The sequence below is a fragment of the Pelodiscus sinensis genome, chromosome 8 (assembly GCF_052426305.1).
Source record: "Pelodiscus sinensis isolate ZL-2025 chromosome 8, ASM5242630v1, whole genome shotgun sequence".
Classification (NCBI taxonomy): domain Eukaryota; kingdom Metazoa; phylum Chordata; order Testudines; family Trionychidae; genus Pelodiscus; species Pelodiscus sinensis.
This window is the reverse complement of record NC_143059.1, coordinates 51,441,161-51,454,084: the sequence shown is the minus strand read 5'-3', so window position 1 is coordinate 51,454,084 and position 12,924 is coordinate 51,441,161. Positions and strand designations below refer to the sequence as shown.

General features: G+C 41.3%; 1 protein-coding gene across 2 annotated transcripts in view; it reads left to right on the top strand.

Annotated features, from left to right (window-relative positions):
* The window catches only part of DOCK1 (dedicator of cytokinesis 1), a 567,625-nt gene that overhangs the window by 53,771 nt on the left and 500,930 nt on the right, over positions 1 to 12,924 (top strand). The window lies entirely within an intron of this gene.

Genomic DNA, 12,924 nt, shown 5'->3' with positions numbered 1-12,924 from the left:
CACTCCCCTCCCCCCCCCCCCATCAGGGTCTGTCATCTGTGAATTAAGCACTGAAGTAGATTGCTTCCTCCCCTCACTCCAGTGTAGTGCAATAAAGAAAGAGGAGGAAATGCTCAGGTGCCAAAAAGGTAAAATGTTATTTGGGGATTAATTACAAAAGTGGGAGAAACGGGGAAATAACCAGACACAGATATAACAAACATAAAACAAAACTGGTGATAGTGACAGCAACAAACAGGGACTTGAAGCCCAGACCCACTAAAGCAAACCCTTTGGCTCAGTGATTGAAATGGTAAGAAGCCCCTACGTACCATGACCTTTTTCTCCTGAGGACTTTTTAGTGGCAATGGGTGGGTGTGCGCAGGACCTTCTACCCTCAGGTTGATGTAGAGCCCTTGGGAAGGACCACTGGGGAGTCCCACTATGTTCTCTCCTGGACTGGTGGGTGAAGAGGAGTCGCAGGCTGTTGGTATTACAAGGAAGTAGTGTGTTGGTGAGGATGACAATCCCCTTCTCCCTCCACTACAGGTGTTGCCAGGGTTGTCCCTCACTGTTAGATGGTAGAGCAGATGGACCCGCCCACTGCTGCCACTGGCGGACAGCACTGAGGCTCAGGGAACACAGTCCTTAAAAAGCCAAACGGGTGGGAAAAGTCTGAGGAGAATAGAACCCTCGTGACTGTTTGGCAGGAAAATTGGTTTAGACTGGTCTCTGAGTGGCCAGCGCCTGAGGACCTGCAACATGGATTCCTAAGTCAAGGGTCACAGAGTCTATTTTGGTCACCCCAATTACTGACCTAGACACTGTCATAACACTGCATTTTAGTGAGGTAGAACAATTACACCATACATAAACAAAACTCCCTAAGTTTGGAAAAAAGAAGATTAAGGGGGGACATGATAGCGGTTTTCAAATATCTAAAAGGGTGTCACGAGGAGGAAGGAGAAAATTTGTTCCTCTTGGTTCTGAGGACAGGACAAGGAGTAATGGGCTTAAAGTGCAGCAGGGGAGGTTTAGATTGGACATTAGGAAAAAATTCCTAACTGTCAGGGTGGTCAAATATTGGAATAAATTGCCAAGGGAGGTGGTGGAATCTCCCTCTCTGGAGATATTTAAGAACAGGTTAGATAGACATCTGTCAGGGATGGTGTAGGTGGAGCTTGGTCCTGCCTTGAGGGCGGGGGGCTGGACTCGATGACCTCTCGAGGTCTCTTCCAGTCCTATGATTCTATGATTCTAACACACCTTTAAAATATATGGATCAATGGTAACATATGTTGAGTGAAAACAATGAGGAGTCCTGTGGCACCTTACAGACTAACACATCTGTTAGTTTGTAAGGTGCCGCAGGACTCAGCTTTGTTTTTGCAGATACAGACTGGTATGGCTACTCCCCTATCTGTTGAGCGATTAGCAAAATGATAGATGTTCTCTAGATGCCCTCAGATAATGCACAAGACGGTGTTAATTCAAATATAAAAGTTACTAGGGGGTGGTGGCCTCTGATCATTGCGCTCGCCAACCCCCCTCTCTGGGGGTATGTAGCCCCAGCTTTCCCTGTGGCTGCTGAGGAGGGCCAGGTCAAAGCATAGCAGTCCTGGTCTGCCCTGGCTTTCCCCACTCTGGCCACTGTGGGGGACTTGGAATGGACCAAAGCTGGACCGGCTCCTGCCTGGCTGCTGGCGGGGGGCGGGGCATTGTGTTGGGCTGGCCTGTCTCTCTCTTTCTGTCAGGATGGGCACGTGGTTCACAGCCCTCTTCCTCTGTCAGGGAGAGGGAAGAGAGTGTGGCTCTAGCCCGCTCTCTCCCCCTTCCCCCCCCTCCCCCCCCTTCCCCATGGCCAGGGGCAAGGCCATGCAGTTCCCATGTGCTCCCTTAATGCCCCTGGGGTTGCCGCATTTGTCCTGTGCACCCTCTTCCCCCACCCAAGCCCCGCAAGGCTCTGCGGCTCCCACGTGCCCTGTCCATCTCACCCCCAAGAGGTTGCGTGGCTCCCACGTACTCCATCCGAGCCCAAGCAAATCCAACCTTGGCTCTTCTCCCCCCACCTCCCCCAGCAACCAGGAAGGGTCGGGCTGTGGCCACACCAGCCCCAGGCCCCTTCTCCACCTGCCAGGGCTCCCTTGTCTCTCCTTTTTTTCCCCACGCAAGCCAGGTGCCCCGTAGTCCCTCCTTCCTCCCCACCACAGCCTAACTTACTCCAGTGACCAGGCAGTGTTGCGTGCCAGGCCAGGCTCCCGGGCTCGGCTTTCACCCTACGTGCTGGGAAGGCGTAGGTCCAGGCCGCATTGCCTGGGGTTGCCAGGTGTCCGGTTTTGAACCGGACAGTCCAGTATTTGAGCTTTCTGTTCAGGAAACAAATTGAGAAAATATAAATGAGAAAATATAAATGTCCGGTATTTTCTAAATAAGATATAATGTAGATTGTGATGTAATGTCAAGTGTGTCCAGTATTTTTGTTGAAACCATCTGGTAACCCTAGCATTGCCCTAAGCCCGGCTTTGCCTCTACTGTTGGGAAGGGAAGGGGAGGGTTGGGGCTGTTGGTAGCCCCAGCCTTCCACATGGGTCCTGTGGGTGAGTGGGGCATGTTCCTGTGGGACTCAGAGTGATGTGATGATGTCACTTTGTCGTCCCACAGGAAAAACTATTTTAAAGTATAGTAAGGATTTGCCCTCTAAATTATTCATATCTGTTTGTAAAATATATGTGTTTGCTACTAGGGATCTCAAAAGTTAGTTAAAACGGTAACTGTGTAACGGCTGCAAATGTTAGTGGTTACCTGTGTTTCGGGCTCTGCAATCTAGAGCTGCAGGGGCTGCCGACTCTAGTTGTAGGGAGGAGGCTTCTTTGTGTCAGTGAAGCTGCCTCTCTCAGGAGCCGGTCAGAGTTTAATGGATAATATTAACCGATAAGCACTAGCTTATTGGTTAACCAGTTAATTGTTTAAATTCTAACATCCCTATTTGCTACTATGTTATTTACTTAGTCAACATTTTGAAAAGTAATATACTGTGCTTTATTTTGATGAGAAAAGGTAGTAGAAGTATTGTATACACCATAAATTTTAATTAGTATTTTTACTCCCTATTCCCATAAAATATTAATTTAATTTGAAAAAATGTTTTATTTATTTGAGAATGAGGTATAATTCTTACATTAGTTTTGCTGCTGTTGAATGATCAAAAGGTAATGATTGATTGCAACCTTTCTTTTTTTGGAGGGGAGGTCACATGTCCTTGACTTCTCATTCAATCAGCCAATTGTATGATGTGGCTTAGGAGAGAAACAGTGACCTAGATGGCTTTTGTGTTTAAAAAATTAGAAATCACCACAGTAATAGGATAGCGTTCTGCATTTTGGATATGGCATTTGCCTGTGTAAATGGATTTAAAATGCTTGCTTGTCACTGCCAAAGAATCTGTTAGGGGAAGAAATCTGGTGGTAAGTTTGCTTTAAAAATTGATTTTAAGGTTGGTAAAATGGGAAAGTTGGTAAAAAGATCAACTAATGTTAATTTGGTTAACATATAAAATGAATATACTATCTGTTCATCAGCTAGCAATTCGTTAATGAATTTCAGTTTGCACTAGCAGTAAGTGACTGTGATACTCTCACAGCTGCAGAGAGGGAAACTGCCCACTGACAATTTGCATACTCTGGACTTTAAATATTTGCAATTTTATTATACATTTCATACATTCATATGTAAACAGGAATATTTGACTGCTGTACAATTATACATAATGGATGCATTTACCTAATATGTGAACAGCATTAATGCTGTGAAAGCATGTTTGAAGCTTGCCTGTGACACAGATAGCACCCTTCCATCATAGCTATGTAAAACTGTATACTTTTTGAATCCCCTGCATGCTTCAAGTGAAATGGGACAATATAAATGATTCACTTTCCCCCAGACCAGATAATGGAATGATCTTCACATGCACATCTCATGTTCATTAGGCAAACAGTGCTGGCTGTGTTTATTTTAAAGGAAATTCAAATAAAATAATGTTCCTCCAAAAGTGAATATGCTTCCTGCTGTGCTTGATCATTACTCATCTTCTATATTAGGAAAGAGAAGGGTATAATCCCTAGTTGTTTCCTTAGCAGGAGCAGCCACTACCAGCCAGTATTTTCTGACCTGTTTGATCTGGCAGCCACGTCTTTAAAACCAGTATGCAGATTGTTGAGGAATTCTAGAAGTGTACATCAGCACTAGTCTTGTTTTCCAGATATCCTAAACTAGGGGTGGGCAATAAGTACAGAAGTGGTTTGCCTGGGTTAGCCCCTGGTGGGCTGCCGCCTCTCTCTTTACCTGCCCCTCTGAGACTACGGGTGCTTGAAGCTCCTGTTGGCTTTGGATCGCCATTCCTGGTCAATGGGAGCTGCAGGAAGTGACATGGACCAGGACACTGCTTCCCATGGCTTCCATTGCCCAGGAATGGCGATCCACAGCCAACTAGAGCTGCAAGTGCCTTTACCTATGGGGGCACAAATACAGTGGTGGCCTGCCAAGGGCTAACCCTGCCAAGGGCTAACCCTGCCAAACTGCATTTGGCCCACCACTGCTCTAAACAGAAACTTGTTAAATCACAAATATCCTATGATTAACCTGTCTCTTGTTGGTTTCTTTGCAAACATGACACAGTAAAATGGAACGTGAGGTGGTGATAATGGGACAATGTCAGAAAAATTCTTTGTCTGTGTGGGTTTTTGTTGGCGTAAGAGCTGAGGTTTTGCTTTCCAGCATTATGCACAAAATTCTTAACTAAACGAATTAGTGATTTTTTTTAACTTAAATTGTTGCCTAATCTCAGACTTCTTTACTGCCTTATTATGGTGGTAGAAATAAAAACATTTTATTTATGGTAGTAGAAATAAAAACATCAAATTGAGTGCATTTAGTGCTGTCAGGAGCAGAGAGAAACAATGCAAAAGTTTTGGTTTCCTAACTTTTTCCCTGAGAATTATTTTTACTGTCACTACAACGCATAATCTTTTAAAAGAAAAAAAGACATCGATGTTAGTTGAACAAGAGCAGGGGTGCACAAGAGGCTGCCCGTGGCTGCCTCACTGGGACCCTTAAGCACAGCATAGCGGCAGCTGCTTTGAATGGGGCTGCTCTGTTCTGGGAGAGAAGAGGGAGGTTTTGTGCTCTGTCCCGCCCCTCAGCAAAATCTCTTAGCTCTCATTGGCCAGTTTCTGACCAGTAGCAGCTGAGAGATTTTGCTGGCTGCAGGGGCAGCCAATGAAACCTCCTCCCTCCCTCCCTGCCTTCACCTTGCCAAAGCAGAACAATGTGGAGCAGCTTGCGACTGCAGCTTTCGGGTTCCTGCAGGGCTTCTGGTGGCTGGGAGCTACCTAGGTTTATGTTGGCCAGCCTCTGGCAACCCCCCACTTCACCCCAAACTGCCTGCCCCAGGCCACCACCCAAACCTTCTGCATCCCCTTCACCCAGGTTACAACTCCCTCCCAGACCTGCACCTCCTCCTAGAGCCCCTCCTTCAGGCCAGAAACTTCTCCTGCACCCATATTCCCTCCTGGACTCGGTACCCCAAGCCTCTTCCCCAGATCACAACCCCCTCCTTCACCCAAACTCCCTCTCAGACTCCACACCCCTTCCTGTACCCAGTATCCTACCACAAGCGTCCTTCTGTACCCAATCTCTGTCCCAGACCTCAAAACTCCTTGATAGCAATGTGGCCCTTGACCACTTGCTAAAATCTTGGAGTGGTCCCGCCCCATTAAAATGTATTGTCCACTGCTGCACAAGAGTAATGGTATTCTGTTGAAGTGTTCTACGAATGCCTCTATATATTAGCACTTTTGAATTCTGGAATGACCTTTGTTTCTTTGCCAGCATTTTTTGTCTATCACTAGATGCTCCTAAATGCTTAATAAATAGCACACGTAAGGGTAGAGGTCTTGTGGGTTGCTATCTCTGTTTGATTTTCTTAACTAGTCTCTAGACTAAGTTACACTATTCTGTAATACTACTGTATGCTTAAGGATATTTATATCTTTTGTACTCAATGCTTTCCTCCCCCCCCAACCTCCTTTAGAACATGTGGTTGTTATAACTTGCTGTCATTATCTTGAAGTTTGTACCCTTAATAAACATTATTGTATGAATCCCTTTATGTCTAATTTATTATAAAATACTATACACATTCATAAAGTACCAGGCACTTGAGTGTTTAGGCTTCACTTGAGCGTGGGCATTGTTAGGCTTGGGTTTTATTTTTCTGTTTTCTAATGTGTGTGCTTGTATTCTTTCTCCAGCTTCCATCTTCATGATCTTTTTCAATGTAGAAATACAGATCCAGAGCGGGGGAGGGAAAGATAATTAAAAAGGTTCAGTTGCACCATCTATAATAGCGACGAAAAGTCCTGTGGCGCCTTATAGATTAACAGATTTATTAGTGCATAAGCTTTTGTAGGCAAAGACCCACTTCGTCAGAAAGCTTATGTTCCAATAAATCTGTTAGTCTATAAAGTTATGTCTACACTACCCTCCTAGTTCGAACTAGGAGGGTAATGTAGGCATACCGCACTTGCAAATGAAGCCCGGGATTTGAATTTCCCGGGCTTCATTTGCATAAGCCGGGCGCCGCCATTTTTAAATCCCGGCTCGTTCGAACCCTGTGCCGCGCGGCTACCCGCGGCACGGACTAGGTAGTTCGGACTAGGCTTCCTTTGCTCCTTTGGAAGCCTACTCCGAACTACCGTTACTCCTCATTCCACGAGGAGTAACGGTAGTTCGGACTAGGAAGCCTAATCCGAACTACCTAGTCCATGCGGCGTGTAGCCGCGCGGTACGGGGTTCGAACAAGCCGGGATTTAAAAATGGCGGTGCCCGGCTTATGCAAATGAAGCCTGGGAAATTCAAATCCCGGGCTTCATTTGCAAGTGCGGTATGCCTACATTACCCTCCTAGTTCAAACTAGGAGGGTAGTGTAGACATACCCTAAGGTGCCACAGGACTCCTCATCACGTTTGCAGATTCAGACTAACATGGCTACCCCTCTGATACTTGACACCATCTATAAGGACACTTTTGCACTCATCCATGGGAGGATCACTCTCATCTGAATTTGCCTAAATCTGTAAAATATTTTGATCATGTGGGCCAGGACACGATTTACAGTCTGTTGGTCTGAAGCTTTGTTCGTTAGTCATGCAGGGTTACTGGACTGGGATATGCAAATCAGATAATTGTGGATGCTAAAAGAATTGGTCATTTGTATACAAATCAATAATTGCACACAAAGTAGTTATGCAGTTGCTTACAGACCATGTTTTAAAATCATGTCCAATATTTCCTCTTGTCCTTAAATGATATGATGGGTGAAGGTGCCAAGGACAGCCAAATGAAGCATTTGAATCAGGCACAAGTAATTATAATCCCATTTACTGTAGCTACCATTAATATGCTTTATTTTGAGTTGTATCATTTTGAGTTACATTGATTCCATTTTAAAACAAAGTTTAGTGGTAGAAGGTCTCCATGGCCCTATTTGCTCCTTTGGAAGCAAATCTTTCTTATGATCAGATATATTAACCATTTAAGGACTGGATTTTACTGTTATATTAAGATGAAGTCTCTCTTGCTTTGCTCTTTGCTGATCTGTTAAAACAGCCTCTTTCTTCATTTAACCAATGACTCATTACCACTGATCAGTAGGTATTAACTATGGGACAGAAGGTTTTACCTCTGTCTCACGTGTTTTCTAGAAAGTACAGCAAAGAAGACACATCTAGCATTGTTAAACAAGTTGTGAATGTTACCATCTTACTTTCTACTGTTTCCTGCTTTGGTACATTTTTCTCTGTTTCCTTTCCATAGCAGGGCTGACAAAAGCATACAACCGGTATATCCTTCCTACTGTGAAAAATTAATTTTTATAGTAAGTAAACTTGCCAGGAAGAGTTCATTTTAACAGCCATCAGCAAAGATTTACAAGTATCCTAATTTTGAATCTGCGGTTTGGACGAGTATCTGTAAAACTGACTTATCTTTGTCTGTGTTCTCTACCTCAATTAGATGATCATTCATCTATTTTGAAGGTTTATCTCTGCAGCCTTTTCCATTTAATACTCTAGAGGAAGGGAGAAGGGAAGGAAGGTAAAATGGACATGCTACTCAGATAAAATAGAAAGCTTAACTTGAAGGATTGAACTAAGGAATGCTATTTTATGTTAGCCACTTGTCAGATAAAACCTTTGTACATATCTAATTTATATCAGTTTCCTAGGCTACATTAGGATGGATTGCTAAGGTCATTTTTTTTTAATTCCTGTACAGTATTTAACATGCTATCAACTTTTTCTGCCTATGCTTTAAATATATTTGATTTTTTCTTTATTGCTTAAAATGAATTAAGTTCTTGGGTAAGTAATTTATAGCAAGATATAAATGCTCCTTAGAATGCAAAAGAAATGTGTCTTCATGTCAGTCTACACTTAATTTTCTATGTGCATCCTCTGAAAGCTATTAAGTTTGCTGCAAATATTACTATAATTTTTAGAGAAGCTCTGTGGTTTGGAGCATGAAACACAAACTTACCATCAAAATTGTAGTTAATTTTTCTTCCCTTCAAGGAAACCAGGGTCTTCATGAATACACTAACTAGACTAAATTTTAAAAGCAATCTAAGGAAATAATTAATCTTATCAAATTACAAAAGTCAAGTTTATGGCTTTCTCTTGTAGGCAGAATCACAGAGACCTTTTTCAACTAGAAAATTCTCTCCCACATTTGTAATTTGGAGTGTTAATGGAATAACAAAAAAGCAAACCTATTCAATTTCAAACATATTTCCTGGTACAAGAGAGAAGGGATGCACTCTGAAGAAAGATTTCCTAGAACAAAGTACCTCATACTTTTTTATCTATATCTTTTTATCTGTGTCTAGTCCTATTCAAGTAATATCACTTTGGTAATGGACAAACCGAACAAATAGTCAGTGGAAACTACCCTTTAAATTCAATGACTATTGAATAGAAATGGTGTAAAAAATCCCTTAACTTTTATGACTTAATATTTTCCAAAAGTCATTCAGGGATTTAAAAGATTTGATTTAGATGTGGGAATGAATTAAAAGAACAGTTATTTCAAGGAATTTATTTCTGATACTTAATGAAAAAATATATTGCAAAATTCTGAAAGGCAGCCCTGTAAAAGGGATATTGTAGTAATAGATAGAGGATATTTTCAGATCTCCTTACAGCTTTAGAAGTATTTCCTCAAATCCCACATTCCAGTACCTGCATTTTGTTTATCAGAATTCAGCTGGCAGATCACTTTTTCAAGACAAGGCTCTCCTAATAAGTTTAATGTAATTTGGTGGCCTTGTTTCATGTTCATTTGTAATAATGATGGCTGTTTGAAGTGTTTAGGGCAGTGGTGGGCAACCTGCAACCTCAGGGCCACATGTGGACCATCAGGTTCTATGTGTGGTCCACAAGACGCTTTCTTTGCGGTTGCTCATGTGCAGGGTTCTCGGATTCTGCTAGTTTCCATCTGTGTAGGTTTTTTCCTATCAATATTACTAACGTGACATGCATGTAAAGCAAGAGCACATGAAGTGAGGTGCATGCTAACTGACTGTGCACTCTCTCTGTATCCAAAAGCGCTGTTGCAGTTCAGTCAGTTCACCTTGCAATTTCAGTTAGCCAAACCAGCCTATCCCAGGAGACCATCTTGGTTACAACAATATTGAAGCCCACTGAGAAGGAGGGCCACTTGTATGGCCCACTTGCTAGTCTAGGTTGCCCATCACTGGTTTAGAGGATATGTATCCTGGTTGATTTAGGTGACTGTGTAACAAAGAGATGGCACTGTTTAGGACAGAGTATAGTACTGTGATTGTATGTCATTTAATGTTCTGCAGAGTGAGCAAATGAAACCTAATGTGAGTGCATGCTAGATTTTTCTCACTTGGGATTCTTTTGGATACAGACTTAAAAATAAATCTCAGAACATTGGCCATGAGACATTAAAAAAAGTGTAGGCGTAGTGTGCAACATAATTAAACATTTTCAAAATCTTAGTCATTTCAGAAATCATTTGAGGCTTGAGTCAGTTTTCCCATTACTGATATTTGCCTAGAACAAACGGTCAATAAAAGAGTCCATCGAGGGAATTTTGTAATTTCTCTTATATTGTCTTCATTTAGCCACTTGAGTGTAAATGTGTTTGCCATCATTGTTTTAGACAAAAAACAAACCAGGTTTCTAAAAAGAGCAAAGCATCATCTTAAATTGAAAGTAATTGCACACAAAGTAAACTACATTAAAAATGTTATCAAGGTTGCAAAATCAAATACTCAGAAATGAGGAAGTTCCAGAATTAATGTTGCAAGCAGAAGCTTAATCTGGCCCCCTTGTGCATATATATTATTAGTCTTTAATTACATGATTATGTGCTTTTTTTCTATAAAATGCTTATCTCATACAGAACACAGGACGGACAAGAATCATGTAGTGGGCAGCCATTCAAGATTTTGTTTAACCATCAGTCAGCATATGGCCCCATTCGTTATACTAATCAAGTCCTGCTCTGAAGACAGATTACTAATTTTCCTTATTAACTTTTTTCTGGTGCTCATCACTATATAGCATCAGTATTAACTCCATTTTACACAACAGGAGTTGAAACACAGAGAAAGTATTGTCAAAAGCATCCTTGTTTGGGATGCTTAATTTGAGATGAATAGGGTCTGATTTTTCTGTTTGTTTAACATATAGTATGCTATAAATGGCATCTGTGCAGGGTACGTTTGTTCATGTGTGTAAGGATGTAGGCATGAATATGTGTTCAAAGCAGAGCTCCCTTTGACTTCATTCACAACTGTGAGTGCTTAGCAGTTTTGCAAATCAGACCCTTGGGTACCAAACTCAGAAATCAAAAAGCGAGGAGCACCCTGTTAGTGACTCATCTGTGAAATGTTTGGTTTATGTGATTTGCCCAGCATTAAGTAAAAACTCTGTGGTAGAATTAGAGATTAATTCAGTTTCCAGGGCATGTTCACCCTATCGATGAGACCACTCTTTCTCATCCTGTAGACTTGTGCCTCATTTACTACATGACCTAAAAGTTCTGTTACAAACGAAGCTGGGGTCTGTAAACAACAGTCTCCTTCACTACACAACCTGGATTCATCCCCTAGAGGAAGTCCATTCTGTGCACTTAATGAGGCCTGGGTTTTGTGGAAATAAGCAGCGTATGATCATGTAATTCAAAATTATTCTGCATACATATAAAAGGGTGATCTGGCCAAGGAACTACCTCACTCACTGCTCTGTTTGGAAAAGGAGCAATTGTGCTGTGCATTTCAGGTAACGTGAGTATCTTACGTTCTTCTTAGGGTTGCCAGTTTTGGTTGGATGTATTCCAGAGGTTTCACCACATAGTATAATCTTTAATTAAAAATTAATGTTTAATTCCTGAGACTCCAAACCAATCCTGGAAAGTTGGTGACACTAGTTCTACTTGGATACACCCTTTGAATTATATTGCTTGTTTTGTACTCACCTCTACACTATGCCACCTTCTACTGATCATTTTCAAATAGATGGTGAACTGTAATAAACAATTCATGTTGTTTAGGAGTAATTCTTTGCCCGAGTAAGGCCTGGAAGAATTAACAGATCAGTAAGTCCCTTCGTTTTCAGTTTCAACCAATTCTCTACCCCACCCTCCAAAATCCTGTGCTTTGTATCAGTCAAATATATATTTAAATGTTTTATTAGGAATTACAATAACTTGCATGAGACATGCATTGTGATGATACATTAGTCGGTGTGCATATGCAAAGCTGACTGTTGAAATAAAGCAATGTATTAGTTTAGAAGATACACACTATAAACTAATGGGCACACAAGCAAGCTTTGAAGTGCACACGCATCTGAACGAATTGATGAATTTCACGCCCACCATATACACATTTCAAGCTGCTAGCAGATATTGGCTTAAATGTCTGGTGCTAAAATTGGAAGGAAATGAAAATCTGAACACAAGGAAGAATTCAAAAGTTAAAAAGCAAAACAGGAGAAAACCATGAATTTGAGTGTTATGTGCCACAAATGGTGTGGCCCAGTTATTAAATGTAAATATTTATAAATGTATCGTTCTAAATATGCAACAGTAAATTATTTATTCAAATGAAAAATTTTATGTGGGGATGAAAGAGATATTATTTTCTTTAACTCAGAGATGGCATTGTGTTTTGAGTTTTGTTTTAATTCTGCAACAAGCCACGTTGAATTCCATTCATGACAGCATTAATCTACTGACTACTTTTTTTACCTGTCCATCTGTTCACCAAAATAAATCACAATATTTTCCCAGAAAAATTAATGTATTTTCCACCAGTTTTTACCTTTTTAGTTGTAGTAATAGAATGATTAAGTTTACAGATCAGTTACTCATCTGTACTCTCTGTAGCTAGGGGTAGGTATATTTAGTGGTCGTCTACCATGTTACCTTCTTCTCTCACTTCAACAGCTGGGAATGTTTTTGGCCCTGATGGAAATTAGAATAGCATCAGGACTGTTCAAACTTGTGCCCACTTTAGCAGGCTCTAGAAGCCATTCATATTTGCCAGATCACAGAATGCTTCAGCTTGCAAGGAATGGTATGCTAAGTTATCTCTGCATCACCTGAGGATTTCCAGACCACACTTGGTGCATTAAGACAGTTCTCTACCAATGGAAAGGGTATGTAAGGGGTGGAGGAGCAGTGTGTTTATGTAATATACATATCAAATCAGTGTGATATCAAAGAGTGTTGTTTCAACATTTACTATTATAGAACTAATCTTTCCATAGGTGCTTGTGTAAACAACACTTAATGTAATCATTATTTATATTACCATTGAGCAGAGGACCCCTAGTCATGGACCAGAATCATATTGTG